Here is a 7,955-nt window from a genome sequence, read left to right on the forward strand (position 1 = left end):
AATAAGAAAACTAATTAATGAGATGTGATGCATAAGAAACTAATCCATTCTGGGGTTGGTCTTGTAAGCCTGAAGAGGGAGGCAAAACAACATAAACCCCACAGGTCATGACAGTTGTTGTTGCCGTAAATCGGCAAAAATGCTGTATAGAGGGAACAAAAAAACTTCGTATTCCACTTCGTAACGTGAAAAAATCGTCAGGGACGCCGCAACTCCAGGGATCCACTGTATCGACGATTTTTTGTGTTTTACATTACCATGCTCACTTCCCCAAACTTCAAGTGTAATCTCTCAAAGGGACGCGTCCTCTTATAATTTAGTGATGGTTAAATCGTTCCGGGCGAAGATTGAATTGATCATGAGCGGCACATCTGTTAGTTCTGTAGCAATGCCAGCACACTTTTTTTATCTTCAACATAATGAGGGTTCTGTTTGATCTACAAGCGAGAACATCTATGTTTGCCATATTCCGTATCGCGCCGAGTCGCCAAATGAGAATTTTCTTCTTTTGAAATATCCCGTGAACAGGTGTTAGCTCAAAGACGATATGGTTTTATCTTTATCTTTAACGCGGAGGGGAAAGTCATCAAAAGACGCAATGCTATTCAACAATCTCAACCGTCGACATCTGGCAGACTAAACAGCGAAGTGGTTGCTTTCAAAGATCAGCTCTGTTGTTAGTCACGTCTTTTAGCGGGCTGAGAAGCTTTTAATTACAAGGAGAACACAGGTGAGTCCTCGGCCGCTATTTTCATCGGCGGGCTAATGGATGTCAGGACGGGGTCGCCGCATTTTTGCGTCCATTTGCCGCCGAAGGCAAATGCCACGAACATTAAGTCAATCAATTCGCTATCACCTTGCTCTCAATTTGCATAAAAATGAATAGTAGCTTTTCTGTTAGACTCTAACGGCTAAAAGTTCCTGGAGCGTAATTAAATGAATAGAGTTCCTTGATTTTTACTTGCTTCTTACTTGAAATACATCAATTATTGTACGATGGGTTTTTCGAAAGCTAGTTTACATGGTAAAGATGTTTAGGAGAAGAAAAAAAAACATTTGCAAGCAATGCTAACTATGTGTATTTCTAGTCACGATCCATTGACTATTTCAACAATTAAGGGTTATGTTTTTTTTAGTGGGGCGGGGGGTTATTTTAATTTTTTTTATTCAACATTAATGTTTAAAATGTTTCAAGTACACTCTTGGTCAAATGTGCAAGTACTTAGTTTTACCGTTAGCCAGCATCTCTGCCTAATAGAGGGGGTGCTGTCCCTTTGGGAACAGCGGTCACGGAAATACCGCGAGAACGAGTAGCGCGCATGAGACCCAGGCCAGGAAGTAGAGTAAAATACCCGCGAAGACTGAAGGTCTTGGAGGCATCACGTTAAGTGGACGTTCCGTCTCGTGATTCCAATCGTGCCTCGATAGAATTTCAGGTAACAAATACAGTCAATTACAATAGGTTCAATAAGACGACGAATCTTTGAAAATAGAATGTTATGGAAATGACGTTTTTACAGTGGAAGCTGGTCTGGAGAGGTTTACTGTTTTGCTACTGAGCGTGGGTGTATGCCGCGGCGCAGCGTAAGTCATTTCAAACCGTAAAATGTCGTGTAGAGTCGCAGTTGGTTTGTGTAAAGTTAACGTGTCACCGTTCATACTGTTCAGAGGGGAGATTGTCCGTCGCCTTCTGAGTGCACCCGTGAACATTGGAGAAAATATTAAGTAAGTATTCAACAGTTCAATTTGTTTGTCATACATGTGACCATTGAAGCTCAGTGGCTTGAATTGTTTTGTGTTTTTTTTCTTTGTTCAGCAAGCCACTACTGTTGTCTATTTGGTAATAAATCTAATCTCGGTGTTTGTAAATTAATGCTGTGCATATTCCGTGTGCAGTCGGGGAATAAAGCCCACATAAAATGAAGTGTGTGCACGGTCTTACGTAATTCTTACCTGGCCACACACACACACATATATATATATATATATATATATATATATATTAGTGTTCTCAAACCATTCAAGTTTTTTGGTAATTGCAAAATAAGGGTCAATAGCCAGCATCTGACCTATGTATGAATGTTGTAATGCTGTAAAAGCTTTCTTGGATTATTCAAAATGTTTCTCTTTTTTCCTGAAAAAAACAAAAAAAACACTTGTACTAATAGGCGTGTTTTTCTCTCAGAAAAGGTATATCCCCATTTTGTCTGTCTGTGCGCTGTTGAAGTTAGATTTGGAAAGTTGATTTCACTTTATAAAGCTTCAATAAGTCCTCTCATTTGACTGCCCTAATGTATTAATTTTTGCAAAGTGTGTGAAATTTGTATTTGGATTCCGCCCAACCTGCCTCCAAAACACTATTTTGCCTTTTACAATGTGTAAAAAATGAGTCACCAGCTGTACTTAGATTTAATTGGTGACAAAATGACTTTTACTCTGAAGGCTGTTGTATAACTGCCTGAAACACTTAGAAACCGGGAAGCCATTTACAGGTGTTAACATAATAAACGCACCAAACTGTTTCCATTTAAAATGTCCAAACAAACACATTTGTTTGGACTTGGACTCACATTTGATAGTTACAAACGTTTTAAAGTTGTTTTTGGAAAGCTTTTGAGATGAGACACAGATGCTTCTACTCAAAAGCTACCGTTTGATTACAAGCATCTTAGGCAAAAGCCAAAATATGGCAGGATTTTAACTTTCTGGACCTGGATTTCCCATCATTGTCATCAGCATTAAAACAATATATAAAACTTGTGGAATAGCATGTTGAATTGCTGGTTAGCACAGCCGCCTCAGGAGTAGAGGTCGTGTGTTCAATTCCAGCTTCTGCCTTCCTTGTGGAGTCTGCATGTTCTCCCCATGCCTGCATCGGTTTTCTCTAGGTGCTCCAGTTTCCTCTTACAATGGTAGGTATATTGGACACTCCAAATTACGCTTGGGTCTGTTTGTGAGCGTGAATGCTCGTTTGACTCTGTGTGTCCTGTGATTGGCTGGCGAGGGGCTCAGGGTGTACCCCACCTGCTGCTCAAAGACAGCTGGGATAGGGATAGTTTAAATGAAATCAATGTTCAATAATAGTTATGACTTTTTAGAATATTAAGTGAAATGTGGTCCAAAAGTATTATAATTTCAAAATAATAGCACCTCTTCAGCCTTACTTGCTAAAAATCATTTTTGCACCTACAAACAGTTTGTGGATTTCCAGAATGGCAAAATACTCATTTTTCATAAAGGCAAGTTGCATGAGATGTCTGGTAAATGTTTATGCATGTGCAAAGAGATAAAGGCAGCTCAAAATAACTTTGGAATAAATCCAAGGCTGTAGCTGCAAGGTATTCTTTTAAAAAAAAAAAGCGTGGAAGTATTTCATGGAGCAAAGAAAATGAGTTGCTTATTCACTAATTAAAGTGCCTCCTGACAGGGGAGACTTGGAGCAAATTCCCTGGAAATGGGCCAGATTAAAGTTTAACTTGCTGTCCCTGGACCTCCAGAGTTTGGCCACGCCACCATATGTTGAGCCAGTGGGTCAGAGGAGTCACAATTCCTGTTGGGACAGAAGCAGCTGTGACCTTGGGCAAGACTCACCGCCTGGGCAAGACCTATAATGAATGAAGATGCTGATGAATAGCGAAAGCAAGAAGGTGAAGCAGGTGACCAGGAACGACCTGAAAATGGCTTCTTACGGGCCTTTGAGAACATTTTTCAAAAATCGCATCTGGCGCGCTGGTAACATCGAAATGATAAGGGCAAGGTTGCTATCACTGAGATAGCCTATTCATTATTGTGTCCTCTGTAATGGACATTCTGGTTTTGTCTCCATATTTTGACTCATTTGAGCTACACACTAAGTCTTAGAGTGCTCATTGGAGGACATCCTAGCAGCTTGTGTTTGCTGAGGTTGTCACGGCATTTTTTTTTCAAAACAAGAAGCGAGCCGGCTGAACCAACGTCCGAGTCCATCTGTGTCCACACACGGGAATATTACTAAAAAAAAAACCAAACAATTAGGGCGAGTAATTGATTATTTTAGGTGTTGAAGTGTTAAGGTAATCAAAAACGTTTTTCAAGTAATTGATTACTTAAGCAGCTATATACACTGTCATCAATTACTTTAGTTTTTGATTGCCTAAAGTAATCAATCACTTCTAGTACTTGATTACAAAAGTCATTATTTCGAGTTATCAAATGCACATTCATCAATCATTGATTATTTTGAGTGATCAACGACAAAGGCAATTAATTTCACATATGTAGTTTCAAATACGTATTTGATTGCCTTGATAATTGATTACTTTGGTGCTTAAATCATCATAAGACCTTCCTTTCGTCAACCGCCTGAAAAAAATTGAAAAAAACATATACATGAATACTTAAGGTTGAATGTCTGGTCAATTTAAAAACAACTTGAAAATAGTGAGTGTCTTCGGGATACATGTAAAACAGCATAGTATATTTTTCAACAAACTACTCTTGTGAACGTCGAACTTAGAAGTTCAATCACATTGTTTCACCCAAAGGCATTAGAGGCATTCTAATATCTTGTGTGTATCACGTACTTGTATTTGAATAACCCAGTGCACATGTTAGAGCCAGCTTTGAACAGGAGCGTAGAGATTCTCAGGGTCATCACCTCCATGTCCGTAACAACACTGGAGAGCCTGTGATAGCACGGGCTTTCAACGATTCTTTTTTTTTTTTACTCATCAGTTAAATATTCATGGACTTTCACTGGGCACATATTTTACGAGTGGCCCATCTTAGAGAGCTTGTAAATTGAGACTTGAAATGCCAACACTCTAATGAAGCAGAAAAATGGATAATTAAGGTGGATCTTCTCAGTGGAATCTTCATAACCAACATTTCGAAACAGATTTTAGTTGGGCTCATGAGTTTCACATCCGTGATCTCATAGCCGAAATTTCTAGCCTAAACTTCTCATCATTAGCTGATTCTGAAAAACGTGTTTGTGACTTGCAGACTTGTAGGTTCGATGACTGCACTGCTCTCTTAGCAAGCTGCTCATTAAAGAATCTCCAACTGGTCCAAAATGCCGCAGCCCTACTGGCTTCCCGTAAAGTTTAGAATTGATTTTAAAATCCTTCTGCTGACCTATAAAGGACCAAATGATAAACCTCCGCTATGTACATTAAACAAATCCAAGTACCTTACGAAGTTAGAGCGCTCTGTTCCAAAAACAAATTCACTTGTGAGCCCTAATACTTAAAACATGCCATAAGTGTCTGATTTATTAAACTTTAGAATTCTTCCAACTTTATCTGTATTGGTCCACAAAGAATAACCAACATCAAGTGCCCTATTTTGATCATAGAAGAGATTTGTTACCAAAAAGAAATTATTCTGAATAAATAGTTGTCCGCATAAAATTATCAATCAAATAAACAACTGACCTATTTTCCCTAATAACATTATTGTGTATAAATATTTGTCCACGGAAAAATATTCAACAGAAAGCATCCTCTATTTGGATTACAGTCAAGATCTGTTCACAAAAATAAATCATTAACTTGACAGGTAACGAGTGGCGGCATATGACAAATTGGGTCAAACCATTCTAGTATGGGGAGAATCTAGGTTTTTTAAATAATGAAATTGACTAACTTACTGAACATGAAATTTGTTTTTTGAACTTTTATTTTCCTGAACATTTAATTCAGTATTTTTTTTTTAAAGGATCTTTGAATGTTTGTTTGATTTCAAATCTCAGGTACGCTCCTGGAGCTCCTTCAAGTGCCCCCAGGATTACCCATACCCCCTTTTGAGAAACCTATGTGCTATAGTATGCTAACATGAGTGCATCACAGAAGATGAACGCCTTATCTGAGGCACTTTATGCTAACGGGTAAGGCTGACGTTGAATGAAACAGCTACTGTATGTTATACAAGCAGTTAGCAACATTTGGCCGCCTGTTTTCCATCTCCAATCACTCTCTCTCTCTCGCTCTCTGCTTTGCTCGAAGCAGCAAAGACAAAAAACAGGGGCGGTTTGTACGGGAACAAGAGCCTAAGAGATGGCGCTGAGGAAAGGGCCGATGGTAAAAAGGTGGTGACAGTTGATTGGGCAAAACCAGAGAGGGGTACCCCTTAGACACAAAGCAGAAGCCCTTTGTCTCACAGCTGGGAAAACTGTGGCCCAAAGCTGTTTAAATGTTATGCAGGAAAGACTATTTCTTCTGGGGCCCGTGTCCTGAGTGCACATTACATGTTAATGACTTGGAACACAGACAAGCCAGTGGAGACTCAAACTGCCAATTAAGCATATGCTGCGTACACCGATGATGTTCAGACGCAAAGCGGGTGATGGCGCTCAGGCTTGAGGTAATCCAACAGAGAATCCATCCCAGAGCAACAAAAACAGCTGTTGATTGGTCCATCTCCCAACTAGCTCCGTCCTTTGCTCAAGATTAACCAACTCACCATCAATTTCAAGATTTTAAAATTACATACATGGAATTGAAGTAATCCCATAACTGGATAATCCCAAAGCTCTTGTTAGTCAAAAAAATGTGTCATTTTTTTCCATAAATTCTGCCTTTAATCTCTCTTGAAGGCTGCTGTACTGTTTCAGCGTTCATGTTTATCTTCTCCTTAACCTCTGCGGTAAATACTTGCTCAACTTCATTGGTCTGTATGTTGCTGAATGGATACAACTCCCTTTTCCCAGAATCTCCTCAGGCTTGCCTGCAATATGGAATCATCCCAACAACAGCACACGCAATGTTTCCAACATGCTGTGTTTTATCTGGCATACACCATCCATAGCAGTGTTTGATATACTCTGGCCACAATTTCCATCTGGACTCATCAGACCCGAAATTAGTGTCTCTGTACTCACAACATTCTGTAACCTTGTTAGTTTTGGCCTTTCAAAATGCTACAACCAGCGAGACATCAAGGAGGAATCTGTTTAATGCACTGGGTTTCTATTTAATCAAAAATGTCATGTGTTTTTCCCACATTCTTAGCAGTCTGTTTTTGAATTAGTTTTAAATCCCACTTGATGACTGCTCAGTGTTGTTTAGAGAAGGTTTCATTCCATGAAGTGCATTGCAGGATTAATAACAAAAAGTTTCAGCAATAATTCATCTGAGTAGTAGACTTTAAAAATTGGCCTGTTTTTTCAATTATAATTTGACCATGATATTTGACCATAGGCACCAGCAAGCCTGCAACCCAAGTCCAGTTAAGCGGCTATAAAAAAAATGGATGAATGAATGGATATTAGTTGCCTCCTCATGATTGCTATTTGCCTGTGGAATTCCAAGGTAGCTACTAGTAGTTGTCTTGCACATTCGCTTATCTAGATATCATTCTACCACACTTATCTAGTCTGAAAGAATTACAAAAGTGTCCCTGTGTGGCATTTGCATGTTCTCCCCATGCCCGTGTGCACTGCAGCACTTCCACTTCCTCTCACATTTCAAATACATGCACGGTAGGTGAATTGGACATAATAAATCATCCTTAGGTGTGATTGGGTGCATGAAGGGTTGTTTGTCCTGCAATTGGCTGCCAACGAGTTCAGGGTGACTCCGCCTACTGCCCGTTGACAGCTGGGATAAGCACCAGTAAGCTAGCTACCCTAGGGAGCATAAGCGGCTGTAGAAAACGGATGGATGGAAATGTACTTAATGCGCGTGTGTGTTTGTGTGCATATGTGTGTATCATTGCTAAATGAGAAGCGAAAAACAAATACGTCAGCCATTGCTGAAAGTTAATTTTCTTGCTGAAACGCAAGTAACGAAATTAACAATGACAATTCAATCGCGCGTCTTTCTCGGCCACTCAGTCGCCGCTTAGCTTGAACCACACACATCTGCTGATAAATGTCTCAACACGGCGAGGAAAGTTGGTGCCAGAAGCGGTCTGCGCAGCATCTCTTTGACCTTGGCATGATTGCCTGCGAGGCACTTTAATTTAATCAGCTTCCC

The 7,955-nt window shown here is 39.8% G+C and overlaps 1 long non-coding RNA gene across 1 annotated transcript; it reads left to right on the forward strand.

Moving 5' to 3' along the window:
- Positions 1-1,356: 1,356 nt before the first annotated feature.
- Positions 1,357-5,373, forward strand: LOC148407072 (uncharacterized). The gene is made up of 4 exons (XR_015863844.1): positions 1,357-1,436; positions 1,521-1,584; positions 1,669-1,725; positions 3,428-5,373. It is a non-coding gene; the product is annotated as an uncharacterized LOC148407072 (long non-coding RNA).
- The last annotated feature ends 2,582 nt before the right edge of the window (positions 5,374-7,955 follow it).

The sequence above is a fragment of the Hippichthys cyanospilos genome, chromosome 20 (genome assembly GCF_059441005.1).
Source record: "Hippichthys cyanospilos isolate Australia breed blue-spotted pipefish chromosome 20, RoL_Hcya_1.0, whole genome shotgun sequence".
In the NCBI taxonomy this organism is placed as follows: Eukaryota; Metazoa; Chordata; class Actinopteri; order Syngnathiformes; family Syngnathidae; genus Hippichthys; species Hippichthys cyanospilos.